Source organism: Haliotis cracherodii, unplaced genomic scaffold (assembly GCF_022045235.1).
Source record: "Haliotis cracherodii isolate W230 unplaced genomic scaffold, xgHalCrac1.p SCAF_31, whole genome shotgun sequence".
Classification (NCBI taxonomy): Eukaryota; Metazoa; Mollusca; class Gastropoda; order Lepetellida; family Haliotidae; genus Haliotis; species Haliotis cracherodii.
The window spans coordinates 1,102,071-1,124,613 of record NW_027266288.1 but is presented as its reverse complement, the minus strand read 5'-3'; the positions used below and the strand labels follow the sequence as shown (position 1 = coordinate 1,124,613).

Sequence of the window (22,543 nt, the reverse complement as noted above, 5' to 3'; positions counted from 1 at the left end):
CGCCATAACATCCCGGGTATGTGCATGATACACACGGGGGGCGGGGCAGCCTTGTGGTTACAGGGTATACTCATCACGCCATAACATCCCGGGTATGTGCATGATACACACGGGGGGCGGGGCAGCCTCGTGGTTACAGGGTATACTCATCACGCCATAACATCCCGGGTATGTGCATGATACACACGGGGGGCGGGGCAGCCTCGTGGTTACAGGGTACACTCGTCACGCCATAACACCCCAGGTATGTGCATGATACACACGGGGGGCGGGGCAGTCTCGTTGTTACAGGGTATACTCATCACGCCATAACACCCCAGGTATGTGCATGATACACACGGGGGGCGGGGCAGTCTCGTTGTTACAGGGTATACTCATCACGCCATAACACCCCAGGTATGTGCATGATACACACGGGGGGCGGGGCAGCCTTGTGGTTACAGGGTATACTCGTCACGCCATAACATCCCGGGTATGTGCATGATACACACGGGGGGCGGGGCAGTCTCGTGGTTACAGGGTACACTCGTCACGCCATAACACCCCAATATGTGCATGACACACACGGGCGGCGGGGCAGCCTCGTGGTTACACGGTATACTCGTCACGCCATAACACCCCAGGTATGTGCATGATACACACGGGGGGCGGGGCAGTCTCGTGGTTACAGGGTATACTCGTCACGCCATAACACCCCAGGTGTGTGCATGATACACACGGGGGGCGGGGCAGCCTCATGGTTACAGGGTATACTCGTTAGCGGAACACCCACAAGGTTACAATGTGTGAAGCCCATTTCTGGTGTCCCCAGCCGTAATACTTCTGGAATATTCCGGCTTAAAAACCACACTCTCCTACTCACATAATACACACACTGAACAACTTCATGAAACACAAACTGCCAAGGGTGATTAATCCGAATCTCACCCAGCGCTACAGATGTCTGTATACTCAATATGGGCGTCAAGTGAAGATTGGAGACGATTATCAGGATATTGCCTACACCACCCTTCCTGTAGGATGTGTTGCTCTGTGTCCTGTCACCCCTGATATTGACATGGTGAGTTGAGTGCCTACACCACCCTTCCTTTAGGGTGTGTCGCTCTGTGTCCTGTTACCCCCGATATTGACATGGTGAGTTGAGTGCCTACACCACCCTTCCTTTAGGGTGTGTCGCTCTGTGTCCTGTTACCCCCGATATTGACATGGTGAGTTGAGTGCCTACACCACCCTTCCTTTAGGGTGTGTCGCTCTGTGTCCTGTCATCCCCGATGTTGACATGGTGAGTTGAGTGCCTACACCACCCTTCCTTTAGGGTGTGTCGCTCTGTGTCCTGTTACCAGGCATGGCTTTTGTCAGTGAATTTGTTGTGAAAAAACATTGATCCTACGAATGACCAAATATTATGCTGTTATTTTAAATAACATAACATTACACCACTTTATACAACACAGTTACATTTCTCCGTCAGTAATGAGTATAGATATATCTTTTATTTGTAGTATATTTTAAATTGTTCAGGTGTTCTGGTGTCCAGTGCGGAAAGACTTTGTGGACGATTGCTTTAAACAAATAATTGTCAATGATAGTTGGCAAAATGCTTAAAATAAGGTTATCAAAATAGTAACTGTCAGGACTTGAAACACAAACAAGATCAAATAAGGCAGCTCGCGTGCGAGCGTGCGTGCTTGCGTGCATGTCTCTGTCTGCCTGTCTGTCTGTATCAGTCAGAACCTGATAGTACTGCCAGTCCTCTGAGATACCATGCTGCAATTTGAAATGGACACAGATCCCGAGCCGACCTGTCCTTGTTTTATCCCCTGGATGCTGATCGCCAGACAGGGAAACACCAATACCATCTTATAAAATCTTTCGGTATGACGCGGCCGGGGATTGAACTACCGACCTTCCACTGCATTCACTGTACAATGGAGACGATCCCGTACGCAGAACACACCAACGTTTCTGATGTTTGGTCACTACTCCAATTCGCACAATCTATATCTCTGATAGGAGTGCCAAACATTTACGAACAAATTGTTAATTATAAAACCTTTTGTTCAACACATCCGGCATATCCAAAGAGTGAGTATTGTTTTACGCCGCTTTTAACGACATTCCAGCAATATCACGGCGGGGGACACCGAAAATGGACTTCACACATTGTACCCATGTAGGAATCGAACCCTGGTCTTCGGCGTGGCATACGAACGCTTTAACCACTAGGCTAACCCACCGCCCCGCACATGTTTTGAGTGTAAAACCTGTGGCAAAATTACACATATTGTTTTAAAAAACAAAACAAAAGGCAAACCCAGAGCTGTTTGTTTATTAAAATGATCATGTGCGTCGTCCCAATATATCGTTGATGCTGTTTGTGATCGAACGGTAATTAACTTTTCTAGATAAAAGAAATATGTATAAAAGACATATGTATAAAGATCCTTAGTTTCAAGGTCAATTAACAAGGCGTATATCATGTCTATCAAGGTTAGTGTCCCTGAAATTAGAGGTCGTGGGTTATTTTACACACTTCCATACAGGGAGACATGTCAGTTTTGTCAAGGTTAAGATCTTTGAAGAAGGATTACTTCATCAACTGTGCGACACGGGCAATACAGACACGGGCATCCTTCTGGCAAGTCACCAAGGTGCCCACCAACTCGGAGTTGGAGAGCGACGGTCCTGTGTCAAGAGTGGCTTCCATGGTCGCTGCACACGACTCCATTCTTGTTACGACTTTCATGAGGTCATTGCGGAGACGTCCTGGCAACATGTCATCCATTGCTATGGCAACGTTTTCGATCACGTGATGAAGTTCGAGTATGATACTGAGCATGCGCCTCAGGAAGTTAAAAGTTAATCTGAATAATGGTTGGTCAGCTATTTCTTGAGTATGGTCGCACATTCGAGTTATTAGTTTCTTGTTCAAACCTATTTCAGCGGTAAGGCGTTTGGTTAGAGTGCGCTCCCGGGAGAATTATTTCTGAATATTAATATTCTGTCGCTGCTGGCGATGTTCCAATGCAGTGGTGTACAACTGTGTCCTTTTGAACTCGATACAGTCAATGGCATTCTCTTCAATTATAAAATCTCTCTGTTCTTTGGGAAGACAAGTATGGCATTGATGCGATGTGAGTGTGGCGCATCTCCAGCAGAATTTAGCCCCACAAGGACAAGTCATGTTGGGACATCCAGATATCTTCTCGATGAACCGACTGCACTTCGGGCAGCTCTTGCCATTCACAAAAACAGCATTGGGGAAAAGATCAAGGAAGGTGTCCTTCGCAAGGTTGATGTAGTCCTTCAGTGCAATCACCTTCTTACGGAACTGCTTGGCCTGGGCACATGTAGCAGGCCAGTGGGCGTTTTTCATGCAGGCAAAACATAGATCTGTGCCACAGGAACACACTACGGGAATAATTTTGTTCCTGATAGGAGGTCCTTCTGCCAGAATGGCCCGTCCACACTGAGGTTTAGGGCACCAGTTTGCCTGAGCGGAGCAGTTGATCTTCTCACTTGTCTGCCTCTCGATGTGTTTCTTGACGTCACCGATGTGAAGGAAGGAAAGAAGAGTGGGGAAGTCTGCTTCTACATTGCAGCCATACTCAGGGCACGTGAAGGCACTAGCTCCAGATCGCAGTTTGCTGACCAAATGTTGCCTCCAACAACTATCACAGAACCAGTGACCACAGGCGTCGAGACTAGTTGCAGGGGAACGTGTGTCAGTAGTTTCAGAGGAAACCCTAATGTCGTCAAAGCAGATACCACAGACATCGGGAGGACTGCCAATCTCTGCAGATTCTCTGTAGGTCCTCTGCAGACTGCAGAGGTTGTCGGATAACTCGTGCGGGTGGATGCAGTTCATGCTCCATCTCCTTCCCTCAGGCACGAGCTGAAACGTCATGAACGGTTTTACCAGGCAGCTGAAGGCGTCACGTTTCACGAAGACGTCCCTTGGGAGAGCATCGATGTATGATAGGCAGTTGTCCTCGAGCTGTGCCAGTGTGTAGGTCTCCATCTCCTCGACCGTGTCCATCTTAATAGACTCCATGTGAGAAGCAATGTTCAAGGCAACGTGATAGACACTCAGAGTGACAGCGTCCCCACATTTTTCAATCTCAGTAAACGAAAGGTACCCATGGAGATCCAGCGATGATGACGTCACATCTTTGAAGAATTTCGACGTTCTAACATGGTCTCTAAGTTTGTCGGTCATATTAATACAAAACTTGCGAGGTTCACACCTTGCCTCGATATAACGCCGACCATACACAGTTTGTAGGTTATCAAAAGCGGCTTCATTTGAATCAACCTTAACAGCTACAGGAATAACACTTGTTGGGTCTTTGAGGCAGATCGAAGGGGAATTCTCACCGTGAGAATATTTTTCATATCCGGCTGTCACTGAGCGAGCAGACGACACGTCTTTATCAACAAACACAATGCGACTTCTCTTAAACTCACGGTCGTCTTCTCCGTGGCTAGGTCGCCGAGTGCGAGATTTCCGGTTCGTTTTCCGTGCAGGTTTGATAAAGTCTCTCAATGTAAAGTTTCCGATTGGAATCACATCCCCAGTATCGGAGTCGTCTGCGCCAAGAAGATCAAACTCCTCGCTCCTGTCATCTAACACCTCGTTCAAATCTCGCAAAGTTTGACGAGACCGTCGCTTCTTTTTCCTCCCTACATTCACAGAGGCGCTTGCACTGTCTCTATCCACCGGCTTGATGTACTTCGGGTTATGAACAATGGAGCTTCTCGGGGAACAGGGGTAGAATACCTCATAGCTGACTGTTGATTCATCACTATCTGGTTGAAGTGTTTCATCAATGTCCGTCACCGTATTCTTACCCCTCCCCTCTTGTTTTGGACGTGCTTTGAAATGTGTTGCCGCCCTTCCGCTGAAGTACCGTCCCTCTTTCGGAACGAGGCGCTTTATATGCCCCTTATCTGCGTAGTAAGCAACACAATTAGCTTGTCTCTTCAACTTATGCCTTAAGATTAAATCTGTTTTTATAGTGTCTAAAGGCGACTCGTCCGACTGGATGTATTTTCTGATGACGTCTGGCAAAACCCACCGTTCTCTTTTGTTGAGCGAGAATTCAACATCAAAATCTGGAATATCGAAGTTTTCAATTAACTGTTGAATTTGTGAGTATGACTTGTGGCTGCTCTATTAACATGGTTCTTGGCATAGTATCTATTTTTAAAACTCGCTGTAATTGCTGCGTTTGTGAATACTGCACAAGGTGTACCAGCTATTTTTGTTTAAGAACACAGGATAACCCGTTGTTTGACGATGAAGCAGACAGTTTATACATTGGTTGCATATTCATGTATGTACGCGTTAACAACTGATCCACCTCGCTCAAATACAACACAGCCTCGGTTTCAAATGCAGGTAAACCCGAGCCCGATTGTGTGTTCTATTATTAGCCTTCACGTTTGTCAGATGCATGTAAAAACACAAACATCAGTGAGTGAGTGAGTGAGTGAGTGAGTGAGTATGGTTTTACGCCGCTGTTAGCAATATTCCAGCAATATCACGGCTTTTAACAGTATTCCTTTTATATCACGGCGTGTCAGCTTAATGTGGGAGGAAAGCCCGAAGTGATGCAGGTCTCAGACGTTTATCACTTCGGTGAAACCCACGAGGCACGGGTATGGTGCTGACAAACCTAGAAACATAATCGTGTCGAACTGGGATTCGAACCCACAATCATAGGTTTCTGGCGTGTCCAAGGGACGCAACTCTGCACAGCGAATCGCGGCGCCTTAGACGACTGGGCCACCCGTGCCCCCCACAAACATTAGTCTACGCCAGGACGGCGAGGGTTACATGAAGGCACATGTATAGTGGGAATCGTATAATGGACTGTGTTTAGTCCGTATCTTTTGTGACTGTGGAAATGGATATGTCGGTTGTCATGCTTGCGTAAAAGGCGACTATCGGGATCGGGTGGTCAGGCTCGCTGACTTGGTTGATGCATGTCATATATCGTATCCGAATGTGTAGTTCGATGTTCATGATGTCAATCATTGGATTGTCTGGTCCAGACTCATTTATTTACCGACCCCAGTCACATAGCTTGACTATTGCTGAGTGCGGCATTAAACCACAAACAAACAAACAAACAAAATGTTATTTCATGCAGAACGGCGCCCAGGTCAAGACTGAAATAACAATCCACCCGAACTTTTACTGTTGGCGACGTCTTCCAAGTTCAAATGAGGGTCTGACCCGTGAAGATCCGGGTTAGAACAGGTCTTCAGCAACCCATGCTTGCCGTAAAAGGCGACTATGCTTGTCGTAAGAGGTGACTAACGGGATCGGGTGGTCAGGCTCGCTGACTTGGTTGATGCATGTCATCGTATCCCAATTGCGTGGATCGATGCTCATGATTTTCAGGTCCAGACTCGATTATTTATTTTCTGTCAAATAGCTGGAATATTGCCGAGTGTGGCGTTAAACAACAAACAAACAAACAAACCAAACCAAACCTTGGGTCGGGTACGGCCACGAACGCCAACTGTATATTATAAACATTTTTACTCCAAAGGAGAAGTATAAACAAGGGTTCATTATACGCCTTTCTTTCTCGCAGTGACATAAACCTGTTTCTCTTTGTGATGTAACAAAACCAAGCGGTTAAAGCGCTCGCTCGTAACGCCGAATGCCCGGGTTCGATTCCCCATATGGGTACAATGTATGAAGCCCAATTCTGGTGTCACCCGCCATGCTATTGCTGGAATATTGCTAAAAGCGGCGTAAAACCATACTCACCCATTCGGGTCGGGTACCCGTTATCATCAATAGAAACAGGGAAGTACTGACAGAATAGCCTAGGGTACCCGTCAACATCGATAGAAACAGGGAAGTACTGACAGAATAGTCTAGGGTAACCGTCATCATCGATAGAAACAGGGAAGCATTGACAGAATAGTCTTGGGTACCCGTCATCATCGATAGAAACAGGGAAGTACTGACAGAATAGCCTAGGGTACCCGTCAACATCGATAGAAACAGGGAAGTACTGACAGAATAGTCTAGGGTACCCGTCATCATCGATAGAAACAGGGAAGTACTGACAGAATAGTCTAGGGTACCCGTCATCATCGATAGAAACAGGGAAGTACTGACAGAATAGTCTAGGGTACCCGTCAACATCGATGGAAACAGGGAAGCATTGACAGAATAGTCTAGGGTACCCGTCATCATCGATAGAAACAGGGAAGTATTGACAGAATAGTCTAGGGTACCCGTCATCATCGATAGAAACAGGGAAGTACTGACAGAATAGTCTAGGGTACCCGTCATCATCGATAGAAACAGGGAAGTATTGACAGAATAGTCTAGGGTACCCGTCATCATCGATAGAAACAGGGAAGTACTGACAGAATAGTCTAGGGTACCCGTCAACATCGATAGAAACAGGAAAGCATTGACAGAATAGTCTAGGGTACCCGTCATCATCGATAGAAACAGAGAAGCATTGACAGAATAGTCTAGGGTACCCGTCATCATCGATAGAAACAGGGAAGTACTGACAGAATAGTCTAGGGTACCCGTCATCATCGATAGAAACAGGGAAGCATTGACAGAATAGTCTAGGGTACCCGTCATCATCAATAGAAACAGGGAAGTATTGACAGAATAGTCTTGGGTACCCGTCATCATCGATAGAAACAGGGAAGTACTGACAGAATAGTCTAGGGTACCCGTCATCATCGATAGAAACAGGGAAGTATTGACAGAATAGTCTAGGGTACCCGTCGTCATCGATAGAAACAGGGAAGTATTGACAGAATAGTCTTGGGTACCCGTTATCATCGATAGAAACAGGGAAGTATTGACAGAATAGTCTAGGGTACCCGTCATCATCGATAGAAACAGGGAAGTATTGACAGAATAGTCTTGGGTACCCGTTATCATCGATAGAAACAGGGAAGTATTGACAGAATAGTCTAGGGTATCCCTCAACATTACCAATAATCTGTTCAGTGGAGGAAGACAACTATCTCCGCCAGTTTAGAAATAACAGAATGGTGCATGTTAAACGGTGGACTAATTCAGAGATACGTTTCTGGGAATTTGTCCCTGGCAGGTTGCCATAGTTTGACCCAGGCCAGCTGTCCAGAAGCTTGAATAAAACACGCACCATCAATTAACAAACAAACTAAGACGATTTACTAATTATGAAACAATTAGAATTATGATTACAACTATATGCACCTAGTCAAAGATGCAACATATGGTTATTTGTTATATATATTTCGAGTTATAACTCGAGGTAATGAGATCAACTGATATCAAATGGTTGCAGGTTACAAAAATCAACAAAATGTACGAAAATATCTATTAGAAATTATTCTTTTAATCATTCTATTGTTTTATATTTTACATCAATAATTTGTAACAGCACTGAAAGCTTTTCATTGTTGTCTATCTTTACGTCCCTTGCTTAAAGATAGTCATCGAGTCATCCTAAAAGGCTGGAAGACCTTAAGTGACACGTGGCCTAATTACGTCACAATGGAAACCCTTTTTGGCACAGGTACCGACAATTTATTCCAAGGACAATATCCGTGCCCTTTGGTTGTTTTTTGAAACGAACTTGTATTTTGAAACGAACATATTTTACAAACTTTCTCGTTGTCAACGTTGATATAATCTGTTTCACAATGATTTCATCTGCCCTACATTAGGTTGTACAATATATCATCATTTGTTTGTTTTCTTGATGTTTACCGCCGCACCCGGTTATATGACCCCGGCCTGAACGACATTTGTTTACATTCCTGACTATGTACTGATCACAATCTGGATGAATAGAAGCAGTTTGTAAATATCTCTCCACACAGGCCACTGGACACAGCTTGGAATCTGCCCTGCTAATAACAAGCCATGCGCCATCCCTGTATATATCTCTCCACACAGGCTACTGGACACAGCTTGTATATATCTCTCCACACCAGCTACTGGACACAGCTTGTATATATCTCTCCACACCAGCTACTGGACACAGCTTGTATATATCTCTCCACACCAGCTACTGGACACAGCTTGGAATCTGCCCTGCTAATAACAAGCCACGCGCCATCCATGTATATATCCGTCTTTGATTGGTCAATAAAAACAACCATGTGTGACTTATAAAACAAAATATCAGATCGAGATATATGAATTAGTTCTGCAGACCTTAAAAATCCGGCCAAAGCTAATAAACACATAGATACTACGCACAGATCCAGTAAAGATGCATTGATTATTTTTTAATCATACAAACGTTCAAGTATATCAACTATGATCGGCTCCTTTTTAAACACTGGCTTACACAATTTGCGCCTAGCTTCTTCCAAAACATTCTTGACAAGGCTATTTTCAGTGGGACTCTCTAGTCCAATGCTACAATGAGCAGGCCTTAAACTATGAAATGCCGTTGAAACTGGTGATAATGTTTCACTCTGTTGCACAATAGACAACAGATAAATAGCACAATGCAAATGTGAAACGGGTAACTGATCACAGATATTATTTGCGTTTGCCCACCATTTCCAAGCAGCAAATCCAGTGCTATATTAAGTAGAGACTGCCCTGGCCCGCGCCAACAACCCTGGTAGCTGTCCAGCTAACTTGGGCACATTCACAGGGAGTTCATCAAGTTCACGACCATAGGCATTCAGAAGGATATCTTTAAATATACAATAATACCTACCTTTATGGTACATACCTTTATATGAAATACACACAGGGAGTTTGTCAAGTTCACGACCATAGGCATTCAGAAGGATATCTGTAAATATACAATAATATCTACCTTTATGGTACATACCTTTATATGAAATACACACAGAGTTGGCAGTGTATGATTAATAAATACAAGACGTCATCGCCAGAGAATAACCAGTCTCGACCATCTGCCGAAACAGACTCGAACCGGCACAGAAGGCACAACAAGAGTGAAAACTATATGAATGGATCACTGAAAATCAGTGATGACACCAGGTGTTCGCCAAAAGGGTAATTATGTCCTGCCCAACAGGTAGAACATACACCTGTTTGTAGTTTACCTGACTTTAGTCACGGATGCATCATGTGAAGAGCACTTAGTTTAAGCACATTCTGTGATTTTAAGCACAGTCTGCGACTTTAAGCACATTCTGTCATAATGTAGGTCTCTCGTTGAGTGTCCCACTGAGTTCAAATGTACTGTGTGTTTTGATAATGTAGGTCTCAAGTGGAGTGTCCCACTGAGTTCAAATGTACTGTATGATTTGATGATGTAGGTCTCTAGTGGAGTATCCAACTGAGTTCAAATGTACTGTATGATTTGATAATATAGGTCTCTAGTGGAGTGTCCCACTGAGTTCAAATGTACTGTATGATTTGATAATGTAGGTCTCTAGTGGAGTGTCCAACTGAGTTCAAATGTACTGTATGATCTGATGATGTAGGTCTCAAGTGGAGTGTCCAACTGAGTTCAAATGTACTGTATGATTTGATAATATAGGTCTCTAATGGAGTGTCCCACTGAGTTCAAATGTACTGTATGATTTGATAATGTAGGCCTCTAGTGAAGTATCCAACTGAGTTCAAATGTACTGTATGATTTGATAATATAGGTCTCTAGTGGAGTGTCCCACTGAGTTCAAATGTACTGTATGATTTGATGATGTAGGTCTCTAGTGGAGTGTCCAACTGAGTTCAAATGTACTGTATGAATTGATGATGTAGGTCTCTAGTGAAGTATCCAACTGAGTTCAAATGTACTGTATGATTTGATAATGTAGGTCTCTAGTGGAGTGTCCCACGGAGTTCAAATGTACTGTATGATTTGATGATGTAGGTCTCTAGTGGACTGTCCTACTGAGTTCAAATGTACTGTATGATTTGATAATGTAGGTCTCTAGTGGAGTGTCCAACTGAGTTCAAATGTACTGTATGAATTGATTATGTACGTCTCTAGTGAAGTATCCAACTGAGTTCAAATGTACTGTATGATTTGATAATGTAGGTCTCTAGTGGAGTATCCCACTGAGTTCAAATGTACTGTATGATTTGATAATATAGGTCTCTAGTGGAGTGTCCCACGGAGTTCAAATGTACTGTATGATTTGATGATGTAGGTCTCTAGTGGACTGTCCTACTGAGTTCAAATGTACTGTATGATTTGATAATGTAGGTCTCTAGTGAAGTGTCCCACTGAGTTCAAATGTACTGTATGATTTGATAATGTAGGTCTCTAGTGGAGTGTCCCACTGAGTTCAAATGTACTGTATGATTTGATGATGTAGGTCTCTAGTGGAGTGTCCAACTGAGTTCAAATGTACTGTATGAATTGATGATGTAGGTCTCTAGTGAAGTATCCAACTGAGTTCAAATGTACTGTATGATTTGATAATGTAGGTCTCTAGTGGAGTATCCCACTGAGTTCAAATGTACTGTATGATTTGATAATATAGGTCTCTAGTGGAGTGTCCCACTGAGTTCAAATGTACTGTGTGTTTTGATAATGTAGGTCTCAAGTGGAGTGTCCCACTGAGTTCAAATGTACTGTATGATTTGATGATGTAGGTCTCTAGTGGAGTATCCAACTGAGTTCAAATGTACTGTATGATTTGATAATATAGGTCTCTAGTGGAGTGTCCCACTGAGTTCAAATGTACTGTATGATTTGATAATGTAGGTCTCTAGTGGAGTGTCCAACTGAGTTCAAATGTACTGTATGATCTGATAATGTAGGTCTCAAGTGGAGTTTCCCACTGAGTTCAAATGTACTGTATGATTTGATAATATAGGTCTCTAATGGAGTGTCCCACTGAGTTCAAATGTACTGTATGATTTGATAATGTAGGCCTCTAGTGAAGTATCCAACTGAGTTCAAATGTACTGTATGATTTGATAATATAGGTCTCTAGTGGAGTGTCCCACTGAGTTCAAATGTACTGTATGATTTGATGATGTAGGTCTCTAGTGGAGTGTCCAACTGAGTTCAAATGTACTGTATGAATTGATGATGTAGGTCTCTAGTGAAGTATCCAACTGAGTTCAAATGTACTGTATGATTTGATAATGTAGGTCTCTAGTGGAGTATCCCACTGAGTTCAAATGTACTGTATGATTTGATAATATAGGTCTCTAGTGGAGTGTCCCACGGAGTTCAAATGTACTGTATGATTTGATGATGTAGGTCTCTAGTGGACTGTCCTACTGAGTTCAAATGTACTGTATGTTTTGATAATGTAGGTCTCTAGTGGAGTGTCCAGCTGAGTTCAAATGTACTGTATGAATTGATAATATAGGTCTCTAGTGAAGTATCCAACTGAGTTCAAATGTACTGTATGATTTGATAATGTAGGTCTCTAGTGGAGTATCCCACTGAGTTCAAATGTACTGTATGATTTGATAATATAGGTCTCTAGTGGAGTGTCCCACGGAGTTCAAATGTACTGTATGATTTGATGATGTAGGTCTCTAGTGGACTGTCCTACTGAGTTCAAATGTACTGTATGATTTGATAATGTAGGTCTCTAGTGAAGTGTCCCACTGAGTTCAAATGTACTGTATGATTTGATAATGTAGGTCTCTAGTGGAGTGTCCCACTGAGTTCAAATGTACTGTATGATTTGATGATGTAGGTCTCTAGTGGAGTGTCCAACTGAGTTCAAATGTACTGTATGAATTGATGATGTAGGTCTCTAGTGAAGTATCCAACTGAGTTCAAATGTACTGTATGATTTGAAAATGTAGGTCTCTAGTGGAGTATCCCACTGAGTTCAAATGTACTGTATGATTTGATAATATAGGTCTCTAGTGGAGTGTCCCACGGAGTTCAAATGTACTGTATGATTTGATGATGTAGGTCTCGAGTTGAGTGTCCCACTGAGTTCAAATGTACTGTATGATTTAAATAATGTAGGTCTCTAGTGGAGTGTCCCACTGAGTTTAAATGCTTGGCGACGGCTTTGTCCCCTTGGTGGTTGATGTCGGCAAAGTGTTCTATGAGTCTGATGCAGAAGTGATGTTTTGTTTCTCCTACATATTATTTCCCACATTTGGAGCAGTTTCACAAGTAGAAGTGCAGTTTAAGTGCGTTTTGAATTTGTATTTTTTGCCTGTCGTGTGGCTAAATGAAAGTGTTTACTGTCTCATTCATTGTGTAGTCTGTCCTAAGGTCATACTTGACCAAGTTGTTGCTGAGGAACTCAGAGTGTGATTGGGGCGTGTTATAGACTAACATATAGTCTCTGAAATGAACATATCATACAGAAAATAAAAATCTAATAAAAAGAGAGCCCAGTGATTCTCTTCATTTCCTGATACTGCAGTAATCTAGACTTGCCAAACATTATAGACTTGCATGGGCTGTAGTTGATATAAATGTATCAGCGTCTGTAAGACAGACTAGGGCGTGTTATTGAATACAGTAAAGGTGAAAGGTTATTACATACCAGTATTTATTAGTTTTGTCAACTGGAATAAACCGTTAAATAACAAACCCACCGTATACTGCAGCTCCAGTCATTAATATTGTTATCAAATTCATTTTTTTTGTCCTAAAGAAGACATGCGAATAACCAACTTTACCTGAAACCAAGATTTAAAGTTCCCTTTTATACAGAAATTCTTCCAAATGCCAAAAATTAAAACAGTATGGTTGGAGATAACTTTGTGACGTCACAATCTAAACCGTTAAATAACAGAATACAGATCAACAAACACACCTGTATCGGTGTCAGTTTCTGTCGTTCAAGCGATGGTAATATCCAGTCAATAATAGTCACCATAGTAACACAACATTCCCCCGACTTGAGCGTCGCGGTTTCAGTGTTGTCCATCACCGATAATATTTGCCATCATTGTTTACAACCGGACGAGACACGGACATGGACGTACAACTACGGAAGCATTTTAGGCAATTTGTTTTTGTTATATATATTTAAAAAAATTTAACTTGTAATTTTTACTAATTATCTTGAATTTCAAGTATCCTCAAATCTCAACTTAGTATGTTCAAATTTCAAGAAAAAACAAAAAAGACCATATGGCCCCAAAAGGCTTCCGTATTAAACCCAGGTGAGGTGAGGTGAAATTTGGTTTAACGTCGCGTCCAAGATCATTGCACTTATATAGCGACGTGCATGCACGTGTGTGTGTGTGTGTGTGTGTGTGTGTGTGTGTGTGGCTGCTTGTACTAGTCCGGACTGATGCCGATTTATAGTGCTAGCACACTGAGATACAATGCTGCAGTTTAACATGAATACCCCACTCATACACAGTATACTGACTCCGAGCTGACCAGTCCCTGTTTTAGCCCCTTAATGCCGAGCGCCAGACAGGGTTACAAGTACCATCTTTTAACGTCTTTCGGCATGACGCGGCCGGGGATCGAACCCAAGACCTTCCGCTCTCCGGGCGGATGCTCTACCACTAGACCACGGAGGCGGTCTATTAAACCAAGACTTGAGCATGTTGAGGTTTAGAGGCTTAAAAGAAATGTGCATAATTTTGAGTTGCGTGAACGTTGTTCAGTTCTCATAGAAACCTAATTGTTTCTTGAGTGTTTTGTAAGAAGTTTCAGCTTGACTAGATGGGACTTCATTGACAGTTAAATATAAATTCAGCTGTATTGAACAACGAACATAACTAATATTTTTTTATGGAAAAGGTAATGTATTTTATATATTCGTTTCATGAAACTATTTTAAATAAACAAGATCGGAGGTTAGAATGACGACAAAATAATACCTAAAAACAACAGAAACAACATCTTCTCTTGACAATATTGTGGATCAAGAAATCAGGAACTCAAAAATGATACAGAAAACATACTTGATTCTCAAGTCAAGATGCTTCCCCGCTCATCAGTGTCATGTGATACTTATCAATAGGATGTGATACCCCTCAATAAGATGTGATAGTCCTCAATAAGATGTGATCCATAAAAAATTGTGTCTATCTTGATGTGATACTCGTCAATAAGATGTGATACTCCTCAATAAGATGCGATACTCCTCAATAAAATGTGGTACTCCTCAATAAGATGTGATACTCCTCAATAAGATTTGACACTCCTCAATAAGATGTGATACTCCTCATTAAGATGTGATACTCCTCAATAAGATAATCCCGTCTTAGTTAACTCGTGGGCGAGAAGTAATTACAAACGTGGGAAAATTCGGAGTGCCTGAACAATAGTATAACGGCTTTTGTACCTGAAACTCAAACAGTACTTAATTTGTGACGTGTTAACACGAACTCTAGATAGTCAGCGATTATCTCATAGAACGCGTACACAAATAAGGAAGTTTGTTTAATAAGTTTAAAGAAGACGTTGCTCCTGTCGCAGTTTCCATTATGTGTATATTATTGCATGTTGTACGCCTGTCAACAATGGACTATCAATGTCTTCTTCTACCAAAGAATCTACCCAGGAAATTGAGTTGCGTAGCATTGAATACATTCCAAGTGATTTCGTGGCATCTGATTGGCAGGTGTTTTGCAGAAATAAATAGCCCCCGCCCACTAATTGACTACTGTTTCCTGATTGGCTGATAATAGAATGGATGGTGCTTATTTGCATCATTGCCTTGTCAGTGTCACTGAGTTGAGCTGAACCAGGAACCACTGCAATGACCAGTGGGTGCTGTTTAACGAAACAGTATTTCAGTAACATGAGTAACACAGCGACCTGTACATCATGGAAAACAATAACGTGTGGTTGATAACATGAGCACCGATCCACACCGTCATTCAGCAAAGTAACACGTTATGACCACTCATCCCCAGTACTGTCGGGTCTTACATGATGTCACCACTGATTATTTCAGTGACCCCTACATAAAATTGTCACCGCGTTTTTGTCTTTTACGCCCAATGGAATCTGTTTCGTAGGATAATCGAGACTGGTTAGTCTCTGGTGTTGACGTTTTCTGTTTACAAGAACTGATTATTCTCTGGTGATGACGTTTTCTGTTTACAAGAACTGATTATTCTCTGGTGTTGACGTTTTATTTTTACAAGAACTGATTATTCTCTGGTGATGACGTTTTCTGATTACAAGAACTGATTATTCTCTGGTGATTACGTTTTCTATATACAAGAACTGATTATTCTCTGGTGATGACGTTATATTTCCTTAAATGGGGGTACCTGGGATCTACCCTGCCAAGGATTCCCAAATGGGGACAATTAACAACAATTTAGATGTAAGTGTACGCCATGCATATGAAAATTGCCAATACTGCATTTGAACAAATAAAAACACGTCATGTAAACACGTAACTATACACTACAACTTGACACCAACAAATACCGGAATGGACTAATAATATGTGAGTTGGGTTTAACGCTGCTTTTAACAGTATTCTAGTTATATAGCGGGTGTCAGTTGAATGTGGGAGGAAAGCCCGAAGTGATGCAGGTCTCAGACGTTTACCACTTCGGTGAAACCCACGAGCACGGGTATGGCGCTGACAAACCTAGAAACATAATCGGGATTCGAACCCACAATCATAGGTTTCTGGCGTGTCCAATGGACGCAACTCTGCAGATCGAATCGCGGCGCCTTAGACGACTGACACAGCCACCCCCAATCCCCCCCCCCCCACCCCCCCCCCCCACCCCCCCCCCACCCCCCCACCCCACCCTCAACACCCCACCCCCCACCCCCCACCCCACCCCGAGGAAAATCAGAAGTGATACAAGTCTCCGATGTTCACTCGGGTGAAAACCCCGAACACTGGTTCTGAAGCTGTCAGATGTTGTAATGCAATCATACTTGGGTCGGTACATGTGGGTAGATGTTTGCCAGCAGAAAATTGCATTTATGAAATAATTCCCAAATTAAGGGAACAGGATATATATTTCTGGCTGCACTGCCCATTGATGTAGTTTGTATCTTTCAGAAATTCCTGTTTTATAAACAACAGCGATATATTAAAATATAATCTCTCAGCGCTAAGGCCACCACGTGCACAATGTGTCCTACTTCCTTTGTTGTTTTGACGAACACTCACTGGAACAATGACTGTGAAACTTGAAAACAAAGAAACTGAAACAGATCAATCCTCTAGCAACATCTTATTCGGATTGTTGTGAAAAAGGGTTGTTTTCTTGATGGATAATATCTAATGTTATAATTATCAGAGCTGAATCATCCAAAGTTCAAACAAGCCGGTCATATCGGTGTTCATATCCCACAGTAAACTTTTCATTTCATGAATTAATTTAATCAATATTATCTCGGGATTCTCTAAGCCATATATATACAGGGGAAATAGAAACGTTCAGAATTATTTCACAATTCAGAATACAGTAAAAAAACAAGTATTGTACTACTTGTATTACAGTGAAACCCCGTTAATCCGGATTGCTAAATATATGGTCAAAATGTCCGAACTAACAAATTTTAGGATTAAAGTACCGATGATACGAAACTGTGCGGATAAGTGGCGTTACTGTATGTTTTAAAGGTATTGACAATAATGATTATTTACATAATTTAAATATTATTTTTATTTCTGTATTCTGCTTATGCAATTGCAAGAGGAAATTACAATGTACCACGTGACGTGGTGTATTTAGTATTTTACGCGTTTTTACTAAAGCACTTGAAATTGTAGGCTCAAGTTTGTAATTTTTGTTATGCTTTTGTATGCTGTGATAGAGCTGCAAATATGACTAAACCCACGCCTTAGCAATTTTGATTTACAGACGATTTTCAGTCTGATCTTTGCAATGGCTGCACAGGTGAATGAACATTTCCTTTGGCTAGTAAACGTCTTATTTATAAAAAAATCCTTTGGCTTATAAATGTCATATTCACAACAATTCCTTTTGCTTGTAAATGTCTTATTTATAATAATTGTTCACGCTTGTAGACATAATATTTACTCCAATGTCTTTGGCTTGTAAATGTCATATTTACAACAATTGTTTAAAAGTGTTTACAAGCTAGTAAAGGTATATTTCTTCTTGCGCTGTATGCTTCCAAGAAATGGTACACTTCTTCTATTCTTGATTTGGGGTACTTTCGTGACTTTTGAACGGAGATGAATTCACCGTTACTCAACTTTAGGAACCCCGGTATTTATCTGATTATAACATCACGAAATGATTTCTTCATACAGTAAACTAGTCGGCCAAGCAGACCTGTAAACAGCCTCATGAAAATGATTCCCTGTTACCCCCATCCCATGGTGATATGCCCTGTGACATATTAGATTAGTTTATTGGTTTGTAACCATTACCATCAACCCACCCACGTTCATTTCTATAACTTGTCAATGATAATCGGCTTCCATCTATCCCCATTCCATTTGTTCCTATTCCTTCTATCCCTTTTCCATCTATCCCTATTCCATCTATCCCTATTCCATCTATCCCTATTCCATCTATCCCTATTCCATCTATCCCTTTTCCATCAATCCCAATTCCTTCTATCCCTTTTCCATCTATCCCTTTTCCATCCACCCCTTTTCCATCCACCCCTTTTCCATCTATCCCTTTTCCATTTATCTCTATTCCATCTATCCCTATTCCATCTATCCCTATTCCATCTATCTCTATTCCATCTATCCCTATTCCATCTATCCCTTTTCCATCTATCCCTATTCCATTCACCCCTTTTCCATCTATCCCTTTTCCATCTATCCCTATTCCATCTATCCCTATTCCTTCCACCCCTTTTCCATCTATCCCTTTTCCATCTATCCCTATTCCATCTATCCCTATTCCATCTATCCCTATTCCATCTATCCCTATTCCATCTATCCCTATTCCATCTATCCCTATTCCATCTATCTCTATTTCATCTATCTCTATTCCATCTATCCCTATTCCTTCTATCCCTTTTCCATCTATCCCTATTCCATCTATCCCTATTCCTTCCACCCCTTTTCCAGCCATCCCTATTCCATCTATCTCTATTCCTTCTATTCCTATTCCATCTATCCCTATTCCATTTATCTCTATCCCATCTATCCCTATTCCATCTATCTCTATTCCATCTATCCCTATTCTATCCACCCCTTTTCCATCTATCACTATTCCTTCTATCCCTATTCCATCTATCCCTATTCCATCTATCTCTATTCCATCTATCCCTAATCTATCCACCCCTTTTCCATCTATCACTATTCCTTCTATCCCTATTCCATCTATCCCTATTTCATCTATCCCTATTCCATCTATCCCTATTTCATCTATCCCTATTCCTTCTATCCCTTTTCCATCCACCCCTTTTCCATCTATCACTATTCCATCTATCCCTATTCTATCCACCCCTTTTCCATCTATCACTATTCCATCTATCCCTTTTCCATCCACCCCTTTTCCATCTATCTCTATTCCATCTATCCCTATTCTATCCACCCCTTTTCCATCTATCACTATTCCATCTATCCCTATTCCATCTATCCCTATTCCATCTATCCCTTTTCCATCAATCCCTTTTCCATCTATCACTATTCCATCTATCCCTATTCCATCTATCCCTTTTCCATCAATCCCTTTTCCATCTATCACTATTCAATCTATCCCTATTCCTTCTATCCCTTTTCCATCAATCCCAATTCCTTCTATCCCTATTCCATCTATCCCTATTTCATCTATCCCTATTCCATCTATCCCTATTCCATCTATCCCTATTCCATCTATCCCTATTCCATCTATCCCTATTCCATTCACCCCTTTTCCATCTATCCCTATTCCATCTATCCCTATTCCATCTATCCCTATGCCTTCCACCCCTATTCCATCTATCCCTATGAGTATGGTTTAACGCAGCAATATTCCAGGAATAACACGGCGTGGGACTTCACACATTCTACCCATGCTATGAGTTCCTTGCTATGCGACTGCGTTATGAAGTATGTGTTCCTTTGCTGTGCGACTGTTTTGTGAAGTATGTGTTCCTTGCTGTGCGACTGCTTTGTGAAGTATGAGTTCCTTGCTGTGTAACTGCTTTGTGAAGTATGTGTTCCTTGCTGTGCGACTGCTTTGTGAAGTATGTGTTCCTTTCTGTGCGACTGCTTTGTGAAGTATGTGTTCCTTGCTGTGCAGCTGCTTTGTGAAGTATGTGTTCCTTTCTGTGCGACTGTTTTGTGAAGTACGTGTTCCTTGCTGTGCGACTGTTTTGTGAAGTATGAGTTGGTTGCTGTGCAACTGCTTTGTAAAGTATGTGTTCCTTTCTGTGCGACTGCTTTGTGAAGTATGTGTTCCTTGCTGTGCGACTGCTTTGTGAAGTATGTGTTCCTTGCTGTGCGACTGCTTTGTGAAGTATGAGTTCCTTGCTGTGCGACTGCTTTGTGAAGTATGAGTTGGTTGCTGTGCAGCTGCTTTGTAAAGTATGTGTTCCTTTCTGTGCGACTGCTTTGTGAAGTATGTGTTCCTTGCTGTGCGACAGCTTTGTGAAGTATGTGTTGCTTGCTGTGCGACGTGAGAAACTACCTTGCACATGAATTGACAGGAAAGCGTATTCCTTCCGACAACAACCCCTGTAGTTTGTTTTGTCAACAATATTGTCGTAGTTAGAACTCAGGCTTAACATGAAGACACTGTCATTTGTAATTGATATAATCATATATTCCTTTATAGAGCCCAGGGCAACATGGAATGTCGGAGGTAAAGTTGTATTTAAAGCGGAACCAGGTTCATGTTTATTGGCGGACCTCGCAATGTGTATTCAAGTCATTCGAAGCCTGTTTGTCTGTAAACTCGCAATGTTAGATGTATAGCAGTTAATGATTGGTCTAGTTTGAGTCAATGTTTAGAATCATTCGGGTTAGAATTGGTCTTCATTAAGTCATTCTTGTCGTTGACTTGGTTGATGCATGTCATCGTATCCCAACTGCGTAGTTCGATGCTCATGATGTCAATCACTGGGTTGTCTGTTCCAGGTTCAATTATTACATACCGCCAACATCTAGACCTAGACTGGACATGGGATCTGGACTGTGGAGTCAAGCTTGTGAGTGAGTGAGTGAGTGAGTGAGTGAGTGAGTGAGTGAGTGAGTGAGTGAGTGAATGAGTATGGTTTTACGCCGCTTTTAGCAGTATTCCAGCAATATCACGGCGGGGTACACTAGAAATGGGCTTCACACATTGTACCCATGTGGGGTAACGAACCCGAGTCTTCGGTGTGACAAGCGAACGCTTTAACCACTAGGCTACCCGTCCGCCCCTCAAAGCTTGTGGGAATGAACCAAAGGAGATACTGTGAATCCCCTTCTTTGAACGTACTGCAGTACCACCAGTCTGGCGCACGCGATACCCCAGCGGACATGGAGATACTGTGAATCCCCTTCTTTGAACGTACTGCAGTACCACCAGTCTGGCGCACACGATACCCCAGCGGACATGGAGATACTGTGAATCCCCTTCTTTGAACGTACTGCAATACCACCAGTCTGGCGCACACGATACCCCAGCGCACATGGAGATACTGTGAATCCCCTTCTTTGAACGTACTGCAGTACCACCAGTCTGGCGCACGCGATACCCCAGCGGACATGGAGATACTGTGAATCCCCTTCTTTGAACGTACTGCAATACCACCAGTCTGGCGCACACGATACCCCAGCGGACATGGAGATACTGTGAATCCCCTTCTTTGAACGTACTGCAATACCACCAGTCTGGCGCACACGATACCCCAGCGGACATGGAGATACTGTGAATCCCCTTCTTTGAACGTACTGCAGTACCACCAGTCTGGCGCACACGATACCCCAGCGCACATGGAGATACTGTGAATCCCCTTCTTTGAACGTACTGCAATACCACCAGTCTGGCGCACACGATACCCCAGCGGACATGTGTCTCACGCAACACTGAAACACTGATTCGAGTCGTGAGGAAATGTTCACTTCACAGCTGGGAAACAGCCATAAGCTTAATCGTGTTATATGTTTATTGACGTTATTATCGCAAGTCCTTCAAAAGGACTCCAACTTATTAGTGACTGTTCGCTATGGGTAAGCCGCGGGGTTGTGACATCCTAAACCAGCACACGGTGTCATGTCAACCTCCTGCCCGTCTTGCCACGGGGGCATCACGGAAGTAAATGTCTGAAACCGGTAGCTGAGTGTGGGGGTGAAGATATCCAAGTTTAACAGTAACAGCAAGGGCCTAATGCTTCACCTTGGCGCAGACACTCTCGATGTGAAAGTCTGTCACACTGGACATGTCTCTTTGTTCTACCATGACAACCGATACCCCGCATGACTTCATATAAGTAGCAAGAAAAACATTTCTGAAATTCCCATCTCAAGTAGGATTTTGTACATTATAAAAAGGTCTTGAATGTTGATTTGACATCAATTCTACTAGTCAGCGACTCATTGCGAACTGTGTGATGGATATTGTCACAGTTATAGTCTTCGGAACCGCAATCCTAGGTGGACACAATACCCAAATATTGAATATGATATTATGTGTTATACATTTTATCTATTCAATCTCTACTATCCTTATTACTATAATTATGTTATCTGAGACAAAATATCATATTTTATGCATTTGCATATAATGCTTAATTAT

At 42.3% G+C, this 22,543-nt stretch overlaps 1 pseudogene; it reads right to left on the bottom strand.

Annotated features, from left to right (window-relative positions):
• Positions 1-2,587: 2,587 nt before the first annotated feature.
• Positions 2,588-22,207, bottom strand: LOC139477078 (uncharacterized; annotated as a pseudogene).
• Between the last annotated feature and the right edge of the window lie 336 nt (positions 22,208-22,543).